This window comes from Staurois parvus, unplaced genomic scaffold (genome assembly GCF_062004578.1).
Source record: "Staurois parvus isolate SC_StPar_1 unplaced genomic scaffold, SC_StPar_1.0 ptg000001l, whole genome shotgun sequence".
Classification (NCBI taxonomy): domain Eukaryota; kingdom Metazoa; phylum Chordata; class Amphibia; order Anura; family Ranidae; genus Staurois; species Staurois parvus.
Genome location: NW_028317797.1, coordinates 4,387,296 through 4,400,747, shown reverse-complemented (window position 1 = coordinate 4,400,747; position 13,452 = coordinate 4,387,296). Strand labels below are relative to the sequence as shown.

Here is a 13,452-nt window from a genome sequence, read left to right as displayed (position 1 = left end):
AACGTAGTAACAAATACAAATACTTACAATAACAGTGTAGTAACAAAAAAAATACAATAAAAGTATAGTAACAAATACATACAATATTAGTGTAGTAACAAATACAAATACTTACAATATCAGCGTAGTAACCAAAACAAAACAAAACAAAACAATACAATAAAAGTATAGTAACAAATACATACAATATTAGTGTAATAACAAATACAAATATTTGCAATATCAGTGTAGTAACCAAAAAAACCCAATAAAAGTATAGTAACAAATACATACAATATTGGTGTAGTAACAAATACTTACAATAAAACACTTCTCTGTATCCAGCGTCTGCAGTGAGTTGTCAGCACAGACTAATCTAAAATTGCCTTGAGCAGTTCGTGTCTCCAGTAGCGTAGCCATGTTGTTGGAGACAAGCTTATACATTTACATTACAGTTGGCCTTCGGAAAAATGGCCGCTTCTTTTTGAACTCACGTTCCGGAATAAGTACATTTTTGTTCGAAAAGTTTGCTTAATTCGTGTAGTTAAGGACGCTGTTTCCACAGTAACATTGCCTGAAAATATACGGAACAGCATAGTAGTTGTGTCCTCAGCTATGTGCATGGTCATACAGTCTGCTTATCTTATCATTAGCTCTGCAGAGTGGTTTAACATCATAGGTGACTGTATAGTTTTAGTTTATGGTGTGCAGAGGGACGAACTACAGTTCCCATGATGCTTTGCCGTCGTACTAATGATGTATTTCCTGTGAGACTAGGAAGTAGTGGAGTTCACATGCTGTGTCTGTGTGCTAGAAGACGCAGGTAAGTCGATGCGGGGAAAAGGGAAGTGTGTGTAGGATTATTGTATGGGAATGGAGACTTAGACCGGACACACAGTATACACTCTCCTTTATATCTACCGGTGCCGTGTAATATGAGGGAAGACCTAAACAATCCATTCGTATCCGATCAGGCAGGTTCTTGTGCTACATAGCTGATGGCAAATCTAAAGGGTCCAATCTGTGTGGTGTATGTGTGATTCCTGCATTCATCAGGCAGGTGGGGTAGGGACATGCTGAGCACACATCAAGAAGATGCTCACCGTTCCACCATTCATCTTTTATTATTATACAGGATTTATATAGCGACAACAGTTTGCTCAGCGCTTTACAATGTAAAGGGAGACAATACAGCAACAATACAGTTCAATACAAGAGGGATAGGCGGGCCCTGCTCCTTGGAGCTTACAATCTAAGAGGGAGGGGCTAGTGGTACAAAAGGTAATAACTGTGCAGGATGGACTGATAGGATAAATAGTAGATTTGGTTATTTGCTGCAGGCAGGATAGGTTTCCCTGAAGAGATGGGTTTTCAAGGATTGCCTAAAAGTGGGCAGAGTAGGTGATAGTTGGATAGATTGGGGTAGAGTGTTCCAGAGGATGGGGGAGGCTCTGGAGAAGTCCTGGAGATGGCCATTGGAGGAGGAGACAAGGGAGCTAGAGAGCAGGAGGTCATGGGAGGAGCGGAGATGATGGTTTAGGTGATATTTGGAGAAAAGATTGGTGATGTAATTTGGGGTAGAGCTATAAATGACTTTATATGTCATTGTTAATGTTTTATTCGTCGGGCAATGGGAAGCCAGTGTTATTTTCAAAAAGTAATATACTGCAGTTGACCAATCTTTAAATGTGGTGACTGCATTAGTTTTTTTGGGGGGCTTTATACCCATTTTTCACCTGTTGATCTGGCCAGTAACACAAATCCTGCCTTACGGTGTCTTCACTCTGGATGGAAGAGCAATGGGGACATTTTGGATACCAACATTGTCCTAGTGTAAAGAGCAGGGATGAGTTCAGGTGTGTACTGTGCTAGCAGATTTAGATGGATTTGATTTAAAGTGGTTGTATACCCTTACATATATCCAATGAAATGACTGGCTTCAGGTGAAACAAATCCTCCTACATAAGTTTTACTTGTCTATCTGCATCTGTGTCTTCTCTACATCCATTCAAATTCTAGAATTTATAAAGCTTGTCTGAGAGTTCAGAAAAAAGGGGCAGAGAGCTGAAATTACACACTGTGGAGCTCAGTGAGGAGAGCTCTGAGAGCTGAATGAAGGGAAGGGACACACCCCTCTTGACACCGCACACAGTAATGCAGGCCATAGATGGGGAGAAAAACTGCAGATTTTTCTTTTAAAAAACAAAAAATCGGTTGTTCAAGTGGCCGACGTTACCATCAATGGTAAAAAAAATCGGCCGATTTTCTACCCGTCTAGAGCCGGCAAAAAGTGTCCCTGCAGAGAGCTCTGCTATTTCTTTGACAGTTCCTTGACATTTATAGAAGTTGCAACAATGTATCTATTTGTTTCCATTTAGGATACAGATGTTTTTATTCGGAAACAAATAGATACAATGTTTCAACCGCTGTAAATGTCAAGGAACTGTCAGAGAACTGTCAGAAATAGAGGAGCTCTCTGCAGAGACACTTTTTGCTGGACTGGAATTCTTCTTATTTTCATCCTACTTCTTCTTCTTCTTCTTCCTCTTCTTCATCCTCATCCTCTTCTTCTTCTTCTTCTTCTTCCTCATCCTACTTCTTCTTCATCCTCATCCTACTTCTTCTTCTTCATCCTCATCCTACTTCTTCTTCATCCTCATCCTACTTCTTCTTCTTCATCCTCATCCTACTTCTTCTTCTTCTTCTTCATCCTCACCCTCTTCTTCTTCTTCTTCTTCATCCTCATCCTCTTCTTCATCCTCATCCTCTTCTTCTTCTTCATCCTCATCCTCTTCTTCTTCCTCATCCTCATCCTCATCCTCTTCTTCATCATCCTCATCCTCTTCTTCATCATCCTCATCCTCATCCTCTTCTTCATCATCCTCATCCTCATCCTCTTCTTCATCATCATCCTCATCCTCTTCTTCTTCATCCTCATCCTCTTCTTCTTCTTCATCCTCATCCTCTTCTTCATCCTCATCCTCTTCTTCTTCATCCTCATCCTCATCCTCTTCTTCTTCATCCTCATCCTCTTCTTCTTCATCCTCATCTTCTTCTTCTTCTTCATCCTCATCCTCTTCTTCTTCATCCTCATCCTCTTCTTCTTCATCCTCATCCTCTTCTTCTTCATCCTCTTCTTCTTCATCCTCTTCTTCTTCATCCTCTTCTTCTTCATCCTCTTCTTCTTCATCCTCTTCTTCTTCATCCTCTTCTTCTTCATCCTCTTCTTCTTCATCCTCATCCTCTTCTTCATCCTCATCCTCTTCTTCATCCTCTTCTTCTTCTTCTTCATCCTCTTCTTCATCCTCTTCCTCTTCTTCTTTTTCTTCTTTTTGTCTTCCTCTTGCAGGTCACTGCTCATGCGCAGATTTTTTATCGGTAAAAAATCGGCCGATTTGCCCACTAATTGCTGCGAAAATCGGCCGATCGGCAAAATCGGCCGATTTTTTTCCAACTTTACCGAAAAAAAAAACCGGCCAAAATACCGAAAAACGGCCGACCAAATCGCCCACTAACGATCCGAAAATCGGCCGATTTTATTTTCGGCCGAAAAATCGGCCGATTTTCGACCCATTTATGGCCTGCATTAGGCTAGGTTCACACCTATATGCAGGCTGTGTTTGAGCCGTTTTTGATGCGTTTTCTTGTTGCTAGGCAGATGTTAAATGCAAAACGCATCAAAAAATGTGGCAAAAACATGATACATGCTTTTCTGCAGCATTTTCATTGAATTCTATAGAAATAAAAATACAACTTTTTGCTTTTAAAAAAGTCCCTGACCCTTTCCAAAAAGTGCAGCGGGTGAAAACGCATGTGAACATGTCCCATAGAAAATCCTGTTAAATGGACTGTGCTGCATTTCTGCAAAACGCTGCAGAAAACACTTGGGTGTGAACCTAGGGTTACAGAGCTGTCAATCTGCTGGAGGTCCCTCCCCTGTCACCATATTTCTATTGGTATCCAGAAACCTTGTCATAAGTCATTCATGCAGATAGCAGAGTAATGAAGCAGCAGACAGAAATGACACTTGGGGGTCAATTCAGTAAAGGTTATTGCGTGTGATAACATGGTCACATGACTCAGTTGCATAAATTATTGCATGAGATAATAAAAGTGAATTCATCAAAGTAAAATATTGAATGTGAGGTAAATACCGCACATTTGTTAGAACAGTGCGACAAATACCGCAAAAAAAAAATTGGATAAATCTTTAGTCAATTCATTAAAAAACGCACACATTCGTTATTTATCACCGGGTGTTTGCTGACGGTATTTTAGAAATACACAAAATATCAACTAGAGGAACTCTACATTGGCCAAAAAATGAAAAGTATACAATGTACCAGTGTAAAAATGTTCTCTGAGCTCAGGAATGAAAATAAATTGTAACATTTCATCAGAGGGAGATCGTTTTGTGAATGAAAGCACACTACAATGTTTTCATGGTTCCACAGTATTGCGGTGTGCATTCTGGTACAGCGTTAGCCTGCAAAAAAAAAGTGAAATAACACCAAAAATAATGCAAAATGTAAGTGCTAAATATCGCAAAACATAAATATTTAACACTTTTTTTTAGTGAATTGACTACTTTTGAAATAGTTACCACATGATTTATTTTAACTCATAAATGAATGCGGTATTTATCTCTTAGTGAATTGACACCTTAGGGGCTATTTACTAAAACTGAAAACTGGAGAGTGCAAAATCTGGTGCAGCTCTGCATAGAAACCAATATGCTTCCAGGTGTTATTGTCAGAGCTTAATTGAACAAGCTGATTGGCTACCATGCACAGCTGCACCAGATTCTTAGTGATCCAGTTTTAGTAAATCTCACCCATAGTGTTCTTAATTGAGACAAGTACATGCTGTAGAGGGACATGCTTTGTTCATATTTCATGTCTGAGGTTTACAACCACTTTAAGTGGCTGTGGTATTCTCTGTCCTGCTGCCGCATGTACAGTATCTCCCAGAAGTGAGTACACCCCTCACATTTTTGTAAATATTTTATTCTATCTTTTCATGTGACAACACTGAAGAAATGACACTTTGCTACAATGTAAAGTAGTGAGTGTACAGCTTGTATAACAGTATAAATTTGCTGTCCCCTCAAAATAACTCAACACACAGCCATTAATGTCTAAACCAGAAAATGTATATTATATAGGGCACACTTTTTGGTGCCCAACCTCTGTAGCTGTAAGATAAAGGTGCCAGATGGATATCAGGGATGGATGGATGGGAGCAGTAACACTGAGGCAGCTCTTCTTAGAGTGGAAGCAAGGCTCTAATGCAGTAACAAGAAAGAGAGGAAGGCGCCTCTAAGTGCAGTATTGACAATTTATTTAGTAAACAATGGAAAATTTGCACTTACAAGATAAACGGTTAAAAAGACTCATCATGTGGTAATTGGATCCAGGTGGGACATCCAGCTGTCCAACAGCAAACTATGCCTATAGGATCAGGAAGTAGAGTCCAGGATGTGCCTGTGCACCAAAAATGAAGCTTGGAGAGCAGAGTCAGATGTAGCAGGTGAAGGGGGCGGTAATGCATTTCGGAGCATGCTCAATAGGCTCCTTCTTCAGACCTCTGAAGGAATAGTTTGCTGCTGGACGTCCCACCTGGATCTAATTACCACATGAGTCTTTTTAACCGTTTATCTTGTAAGTGCAAATTTTCCATTGTTTAAATAAATTGTCAATACTGCACTTAGAGGCGCCTTCCTCTCTTTTTCTTATTAATGTCTAAACCTCTGGCAATAAAAGTGAGTACACCCCTAAGTGAAAATGTCCAAATTGGGCCCAAAGTGTCAATATTTAGTGTGGTCACCATTATTTTCCAGCACTGCCTTAACTCTCTTGGGCATGGAGTTCACCAGAGCTTCACAGGTTGCCACTGGAGTCCTCTTCCACTCCTGCATGACGACATCACGGAGCTGGTGGATGTTACGAGACCTTGCACTCATCCACCTTCCGTTTGAGGATGCCCCACAGATGCTCAATAGGGTTTAGGTCTGGAGACATAAAAGATAGAATAAAATATTTACAAAAATGTGAGGGGTGTACTCACATTCTATGAGACACTGTATACAAGAGATGTGGCTGTGTGGCAGGAAAAGCCTCTGCAGCTTATTCTTGGCTGGTTACAGTGACAGCTTCCTGACTGAAATCCAGCTAACAATTTTTAAGCAATTACAGCGGCAGGTTCCCCCCCCCCTTTTGAGAAAGATTTACATGAATAATAGCCGATCGTTGCAAGCACCCATGTCGGTTGTAAATTATTCCTCTTAACCTTTCAACTTCCACTTTTACTTGACAGCTTAGTTTGGTAAAGGGATTTGAAAAATAACAGACGTACTGGCTGGATCATCAGGTGGAAAGGAAAGCTGCCATGTTTAAAGTGGAACCTTAATTTTTTAAAAAATGTGAACTGGCACGTTTTTAATGCAGGAGAGACATAATGGTGGAATTCAATAACGCTGCTGCACCACTTGTCTGGCATTGATCCCTCTTGTTACTATATTGCGCCGAATTCATGAAGCATTTGCAACACTTTCGGTTTTGACAGCGACTTGTGCACCAAATTCAGGTAGTACTACAATGTGCCACTTTCTCTTATAAGATGCATTGAATGCGCAAAATTCCAAAGTGGAGCTAATTAACACCAACTCTCTTTTGGCATACAGTGGGAGACTGGCTGGCAAATTTTTCGAAAAATCTCTTGACAGGTACATGAATTTGGTACAATCTTCACCACTTTTAGAGTGCATGAAAGACACTTTTGCAAACTCTGTCTGTGCCATTCTTTGAATTCCTGGGACTAGCTCTCTTCTGCATTAAAGTTTCTTACCTGCCAGCCTGCACTTTACACTGGGCCGAAACTGCCGTTGCTAATTTGTTGCCTGTTTGGGACTTCTATCCTTAGCCTTGCTCTATTACTAAGGGCTTAGATAGAAAAGCATCCTGCACCTGTGCTAATCATGCAACCAACCCTAACCAGGAATGGCGACAATGTAACCGGAAACCATACTATTGAATTAAAGGGTAACTAAACTCCAAAACAAAAAAAAGTATATAGTGCAGTTTACCAGTATTTTGATGTAGTGGCTGCATTAGTTTTATTTTTTCAGGCTATGTACATTTTCAGCAAGTACAGAAAATACTTGTAGATCTTGCCGACAATGCGGTGTACTTCCTTTGAGATTAACAGAAGACACAAAGACCCCTTTATTTTTCGTAAGTAAACTGCTAGCTCTCTTCAAGAGTAGGGGGGTTTTATTGATGTGGGAACACATTTAGGTACTTGCAGCAGATTCTCATTGTGGAAGCACATGAGTATTGCATCCTTAAACTACTAGCTTTCTCACCCCCTCTTTCTATGCAATTGAGATGAACAACACCAGACTTGTGTGGAATCACGTCTGCTGCCCAGGCCCCCCCCCCACTGCCGCAGTGCTTTTGGCTTCCGTCCTCTCCTTCCTACCAACAGCTGCAAGCACACAATAGGATCCTTTATCCCAAAAGGGGAAAAAAAAAAAATGTGAAACTTGCTGTGCCTCCCGTGCTCCTTCATCCAGAGTGGGGACACTCTAATACAGGAGATGTGTTACTAGCCAGATCATCAGGTGAAAACAGAGGGGAAAAAGAAAACCACATGTAATGATGGGTAAGCTGCGATATATTATTTTTTTTTATTTTGGGTGTAATACTGCTTTCATTTTCACCTTTCCAAATTGGCCTTAGGATGGAATGTGTGTACGCATGAATGATGGCAAGCTTCTTCAGGGTGAGACTGATGAGAATTTCCAATATGTAAAGCACTGTGTAAATTGTCAGCGCTATATAAATACATGTAATAAATAAATAACATAGACTACACTCCACATCGCCTAGTCAGATGACAGGCCTTCTGTTATCTCAAAGCTAGCATTGTTTTTTATTTACTGTATTTATATAGCACTGGCAATTTATGCAGCACTTTGACCATGGAACGATGTGAATGAACAGTCACATTGGTCCCTGCCCTAACTTACAGTCTAAGGTCCCTAGCTTACATTCATACATACACATACTAGGGACATATTAGACAGGAGCCAATTAACCTACCAGCATGTGTTTGGAGTGTGGGAGGAAACCGGAGTACCCAGAGGAAACCCACACAAGGCACAGGGAGAACATGCAAACTCCAGGCAGGTGGTGTCAGGGATTCCAGTTGATGACCCTAGTGCTGCCAGGCAGAAGTGCTACCCACTACTCCACTGTGCTGCCCTTCTTTGTAGATAAACTTGTTAAATATCTATCAGCCTATTCCTCTAAATATATCAACATTTCTTTGTGTGACTTTCTATTTCCAAGTGTTTTTTATCTGTCTGACTGTCTATAGTATTTTTCCTTCCGGTGGATTAAAAGCTCTTCAGTGCCAGAAATGATTCTTGTAGCTCCATCCTATGCACAGATGAGAGCTTTGAGATTAGGCTTGTACATTTGGCTTGACACTCTGCCCAAAACCTGCTCAATGGATTTCTCAGCCAAGTAGGAGGGTCGACCTTTAGTTTACTTTCTCTACACTCAGCCAGTCATTGTTCAGTGTCATTGATGTGGTTATTCGTCTAATTTAAACCATATCCTGGGCAAATGAAAAGTGCCTACCAATGAAGGACACTTTCTTCTCCAGTGCACATAAAACTGGCACAATACACACAATATAACCTTTCTAAACTTTGTTTGGAAGAATCAGATTTTTTTTTGTGTATTTATTCTCCAGTTTATTTAACCACTTCGGCATTATTCCAATTTTTTTTTTTTTTTTTTGCACACAATTTTTTTGACCAAAAAAGTGCTTAAAGTGATACTACACCTAAAAATGTTTTTTACCTTTATGCATTGCTTGCATTAAGGTAAAAAATGTTTTAAGTTGTAAGTGTGTGAAGAGGAAGAGAGGGGAGAAGAGATCAGCGCTGTGCATGGCTGCATCTCTTCTCTCCTCGCTTCCTATTCACACAGGGACTCGAACAGCAGCAGGAGCCATTGGCTCTTGCTGCTGTCTATCAAATGTGGTGAAGAGAAATTAATTTCTGCTGTGTGTGTCTATGGAGCGTGGCTCCATAGACACACAGGTTGGAAGCGAGCGCGCAGCGTTTGTCCCCATAGCAAACAGCTCTCTATGGGGACACACAAAGAAAAGGAGCAGCCAGAATCGCCAGTGGGAGGACCCGAGAAGAGGAGGTTCGGGGCTGCTCTGTGCAATATTGCTGCACAGAGCAGTTGAGTATAACATGTTTGTTATTTTAACTTAAAATAAAATTCTGCTTTTAGTAACACTTTAAGCCCCAGAACATTACAGTGGGGAAAATCATTATTTCATCCCCTGCAGATTTTTTAAGTTTGCCTACCTATAAATTATAGACCCTTCATTGCTTTGTATCATTGGTGTATTTTAAATGATAGAGACAGAATATCAAACAAAAATCCATAAAAAAAAGTGATACAAATGTTATAAATTGAGCTGCAGTTCAGTAGTTGGTTACCAGGTTTGCACACATCTCAGGAGGGATGTGGTCCACTCTTCTTTACAGATCTTCTCTAAATCCTTAAAGTGGAGTTCCAGTCATTTTTTTTTCTTTAAACACCCCCGTGATCATGGCAGCTTATGCCATGCAATTTGGCATAAGCTGTTTAATCGTTTGTGTTCCTGTTTAAAAAAAAATGTAACTTACTGGCTCAGTTATATAGTGTAATGTTCCATCTTGAGTGTGGGCATCTGAAGCCCGCTCAGTCTTTCTTCCGGGAAATGATGCAGCTGGCTACAGAGTCTGCACCTCCCAATTATGTGCCTACGCTGTGCATGCGATGTATTGAAGGTTGCCATAGCAATGGTGGTTCCGGCAGAAGTTCCTGCATTGCTATGGCAACCTGTCAATCAATACAGCAACCTGGAAGGAAGCTAGCATTCCACGCCGCTATCCTGTGAGCCAATGGGCAGAAGAATGTCAGGTTTCTCGCCGCAGCGAGGTTGGAAGGAGTTGAAGCTCTTCTCTATCAAAAAAGGTAGAAAAACTTAGAAAAAATGTATGTGTCCCCAAACATTGATGGTATAGCAATTAGAACCTGCTTGGGCAGAAGTGGAAAAAAATGGGTGGAACTCCACGTTAAGGTTTCTGGGCTGTTGCTTAGCAACCTGAAGTTTCCACTCCCTCCATAAATGTTCTGTAGGATTAATGTCTGGAGACTGGCTAGGCTACTCCATGACCTTAATGTGCTTCTTCTTGAGCCACTCCTTTGTTGCCTTGGCAGTATGTTTTGGGTCATTGTCATGCCATCCACAACCCATCTTCAGTGTTCTGTCTGAGGAAAGAAGGTTCATATCCAAGATTTTACAATACATGGCCCTGTCCATTGGCCCCATGCCAAAGAGTTCAATTTTGGTTTCATCTGACCACAGCATTTTCCCTCAATCCTTCTCTGAATCATTTAGATGTCCATTGGCAAACTTCAGACGGCCTGTACATGTGCCTTCTTAAGGACCTTGTGGGCGCTGCAGGATTTCAATCTGTGGGATAATGTGTTATCAATAGTTTGTTTGGTGACTGTGGTCCCAACTGCTTTGAGATTCACAAGCTCCTCCTCTGTAGTTCCGAGCTGATCCCCCACTTTTCTCATGATCATCCTTAACCCCATGAGGCGAAATCTTGCATGGAGCTCCAGACCGAGGGCGATTGGTAGTTCTTTTGTATTTCTTTCATTTGCGAATATTTGCTCCATCAGTTGTTTCCTTCTTACCAAGCTTCTTGCTGATGGTCTTGTAGCCCATTCCAACCTTGTGCTGGTCTACAATATTGTCCCTGATGTCCTTTCAGCTCTTTGGTTTGAATGGAAAAAACAGATTCTGTGGACAGGTGTCTTTTATACACCTAACGAGTTGCCATTAGGGGCATCTTCTTAACCACTTCCCGCTCGCAATGTACTATGGCTGGGCGGCAGCTACAGACAAAGCGATGTACCTGTACATCGCTCTGGCTGTACTAACACTAGGGGGCACTGCGCGCCCGAGCGGGCATGCAGCGTGCCCCCCCACCCCCGCGCGACTGCTGTGTGGACACAGCGGTGTGAAGATCCCAGTGAATGGGACCCAGTGATCATGTGGTTGCTATGCGATCACATGATCACTATGTAATCAAAGCTGTTATGAATCAATGTCATTCATAACAGCTCTGCTTCTCTTCCTAGTGAGCTGTGAGTGGCCTACAGCTGTCACATGATACATGAGGCCAATCACAGCACCCTGTACCATGTGACCAGCTCCAGCCTATCACAGATCACTATCCTGAGCTGTCAAAACCGTTGTTCATGAATGAGTTCTGACAGCAAGGTTTGCATTGCAGGAGACATGGTTTTTATTGCCTCTGCAAAGCAAAGTGTAAAAAAAAGGAACTGATGACATGGGAAATAGTCAGAAAACTCACAGTAACAAAAGTAGCTAAATGCAATACAAGTTTAAAAATCGCATAGAAATGCAGTAAAACGCAAGTGCTTCCATATGAGTTTTTACCTGCATTTTCTATCCGCACGTGTGAACTGCCCTCAGTGAAAGTGATTGGTGGCTATATAGCTGCTTATTTACCATAAAGTTGGGAGCCAGCTGAGGAAAATTGGCACAAGCTGATGGCTGCTACAGTAAGGAAGTAGCTGTTAAAATCGTATGTAATGTATTTATATCCATTAATCTATTTAGTATGTTTATTTTGTGAAATTTGTAGAAGTAATGCTCACATTTTTATTTATTTATTTTTAACTTCATTACATTTTTTTCTTTAAAGAATGTTTTAGCAGTTACATTTTTCAAAAATATTACATAGAAAGAATTGCCTCGATCCAACATTCGAGGAAGAAAGCGAACACAAAATTAATGAAAACAGGTCAGCGGGTGGAAATGTTTGGTGATTATTCTAAACCACAAAATTGCCTAAAAGGTTTTAGAGAAAGGCTTTGATTGTTCATTGAATAGCCATGTGTTGAAAAATGTGAATCTTTTTCAAAATCTGATTTAATGTCACCAGCTGTGACTGTAAAAAGAGTTGCGTTTTGATCAGTTGAGGTACTTTGAGGTGTATCAACAGTATGGTGGGACAAAGAATCTCTTAAGTGATCCAGTGTTGAAATGACTGGAATTTTTCAGCCCATCTGACCATTTGTGATTGAAAGGAAACAAAATTGTTCAGAAAAAATGCTCAGTTTTTGATATGTGGACACCATTGGTTTTATTGATTGATTGGATCATTATAGGTATGGCCAGCACTGGATCTGTGCAGATCCCATAAAATATAGCATTTCGTGCTTGTTTTTTGTTTTGGCTGTGATCTAAATTTGTGGTGGTATTTTATGTAACCTATTGCTTGTTGGTTTTCTGAAGCTGAAATCCAGGCAAACTGCTCAATACACATTTTAAATATCTGTGAACGAATTTGCTTTCCTGTTCATCTATTTCTGCTGTAAAGCATAGCCAGCCTGAAGACCTAACCTTTCTCTTGCAGTTAAAGTGGAAGTAAACTCCCATTGGACACTTGTGTCTACAGGTAAACTTATAATGAAGCTTGCCTGTAGTTACAGGGAATATCTCCATAACATGCACTGTTTAGGAGATATTCAGTGTCCCTGCAGCCAATGACATCGCCGGCGCATGCGCTCTGAAGGAATGGCATACCCACATCGTTCCTTCAGAGCTCTGTGCCACGGCCGAGACTCCCACGCACATGCGCGGGAGTGACTAAATCATGGCTCAAACAGTGAAGCGGCCAGAGCCCGCGAACCTGGAAGGAAGACCGGGTGAAGATGGAGTCCCTGTCAGCGGTGACAGCGTGTCACTAGAGGGCTTCGTTCTAAGGTACGTTTTTCATAATGTGCTAGTATACGATGCATACTAGCACATTTTATTTTGCAGGGGAAAAGGTTTTTTCAATTTTTTTTTTTGGCAGTTTGTTACTGCTTTAAATTGGACTTTGTGCTGAAGGGCAAAATCCACTCATTACATAATCCCTCGCTTCCTCTTCTCTGTATAAACAAAACACCTGAGGAAAATAATGTAAAAAATATATTTGCCTTACCCTGGTTTCTGCATTGGAGAGGGTGATATTACAATCCTTCTGGCGAGATTCTGGGAATGCTGGGTTTACCAAATTCAGGCATGTTATAGTGGTACACTGGTCCAGTTTGGACTGATGTAACTACATACATAAATGGATAAAAACCTGCGATGAGCGCTATGTGAAATAAAAGTGAAAAAACAAAACTGCAAACCTCATAACCAAATACTGAACATGTTTAAAAAAACTTCCAAAATAGGTGCATTATCTCTTTAAATTCTTCACCATATAAGGTGTTTGTAGTGCTCAATAACTAATCCAATAAAACATAAACATAACAATATAACCTTAAAGCAATTCATATAAAGAATACATATAAAAACATGCGCAAAAGCAAT

General features: G+C 40.8%; 1 protein-coding gene across 1 annotated transcript in view; it reads left to right on the top strand.

Annotated features, from left to right (window-relative positions):
• The first annotated feature begins 738 nt into the window (after nt 1-738).
• The window catches only part of C1D (C1D nuclear receptor corepressor), a 72,958-nt gene continuing 60,244 nt past the window's right edge, over nt 739-13,452 (top strand). Inside the window, exon 1 of the mRNA XM_089678786.1 lies at nt 739-802. The gene's annotated coding sequence lies outside the window, so the exon portion shown is untranslated. The remainder of the gene's footprint in view (nt 803-13,452) is intronic.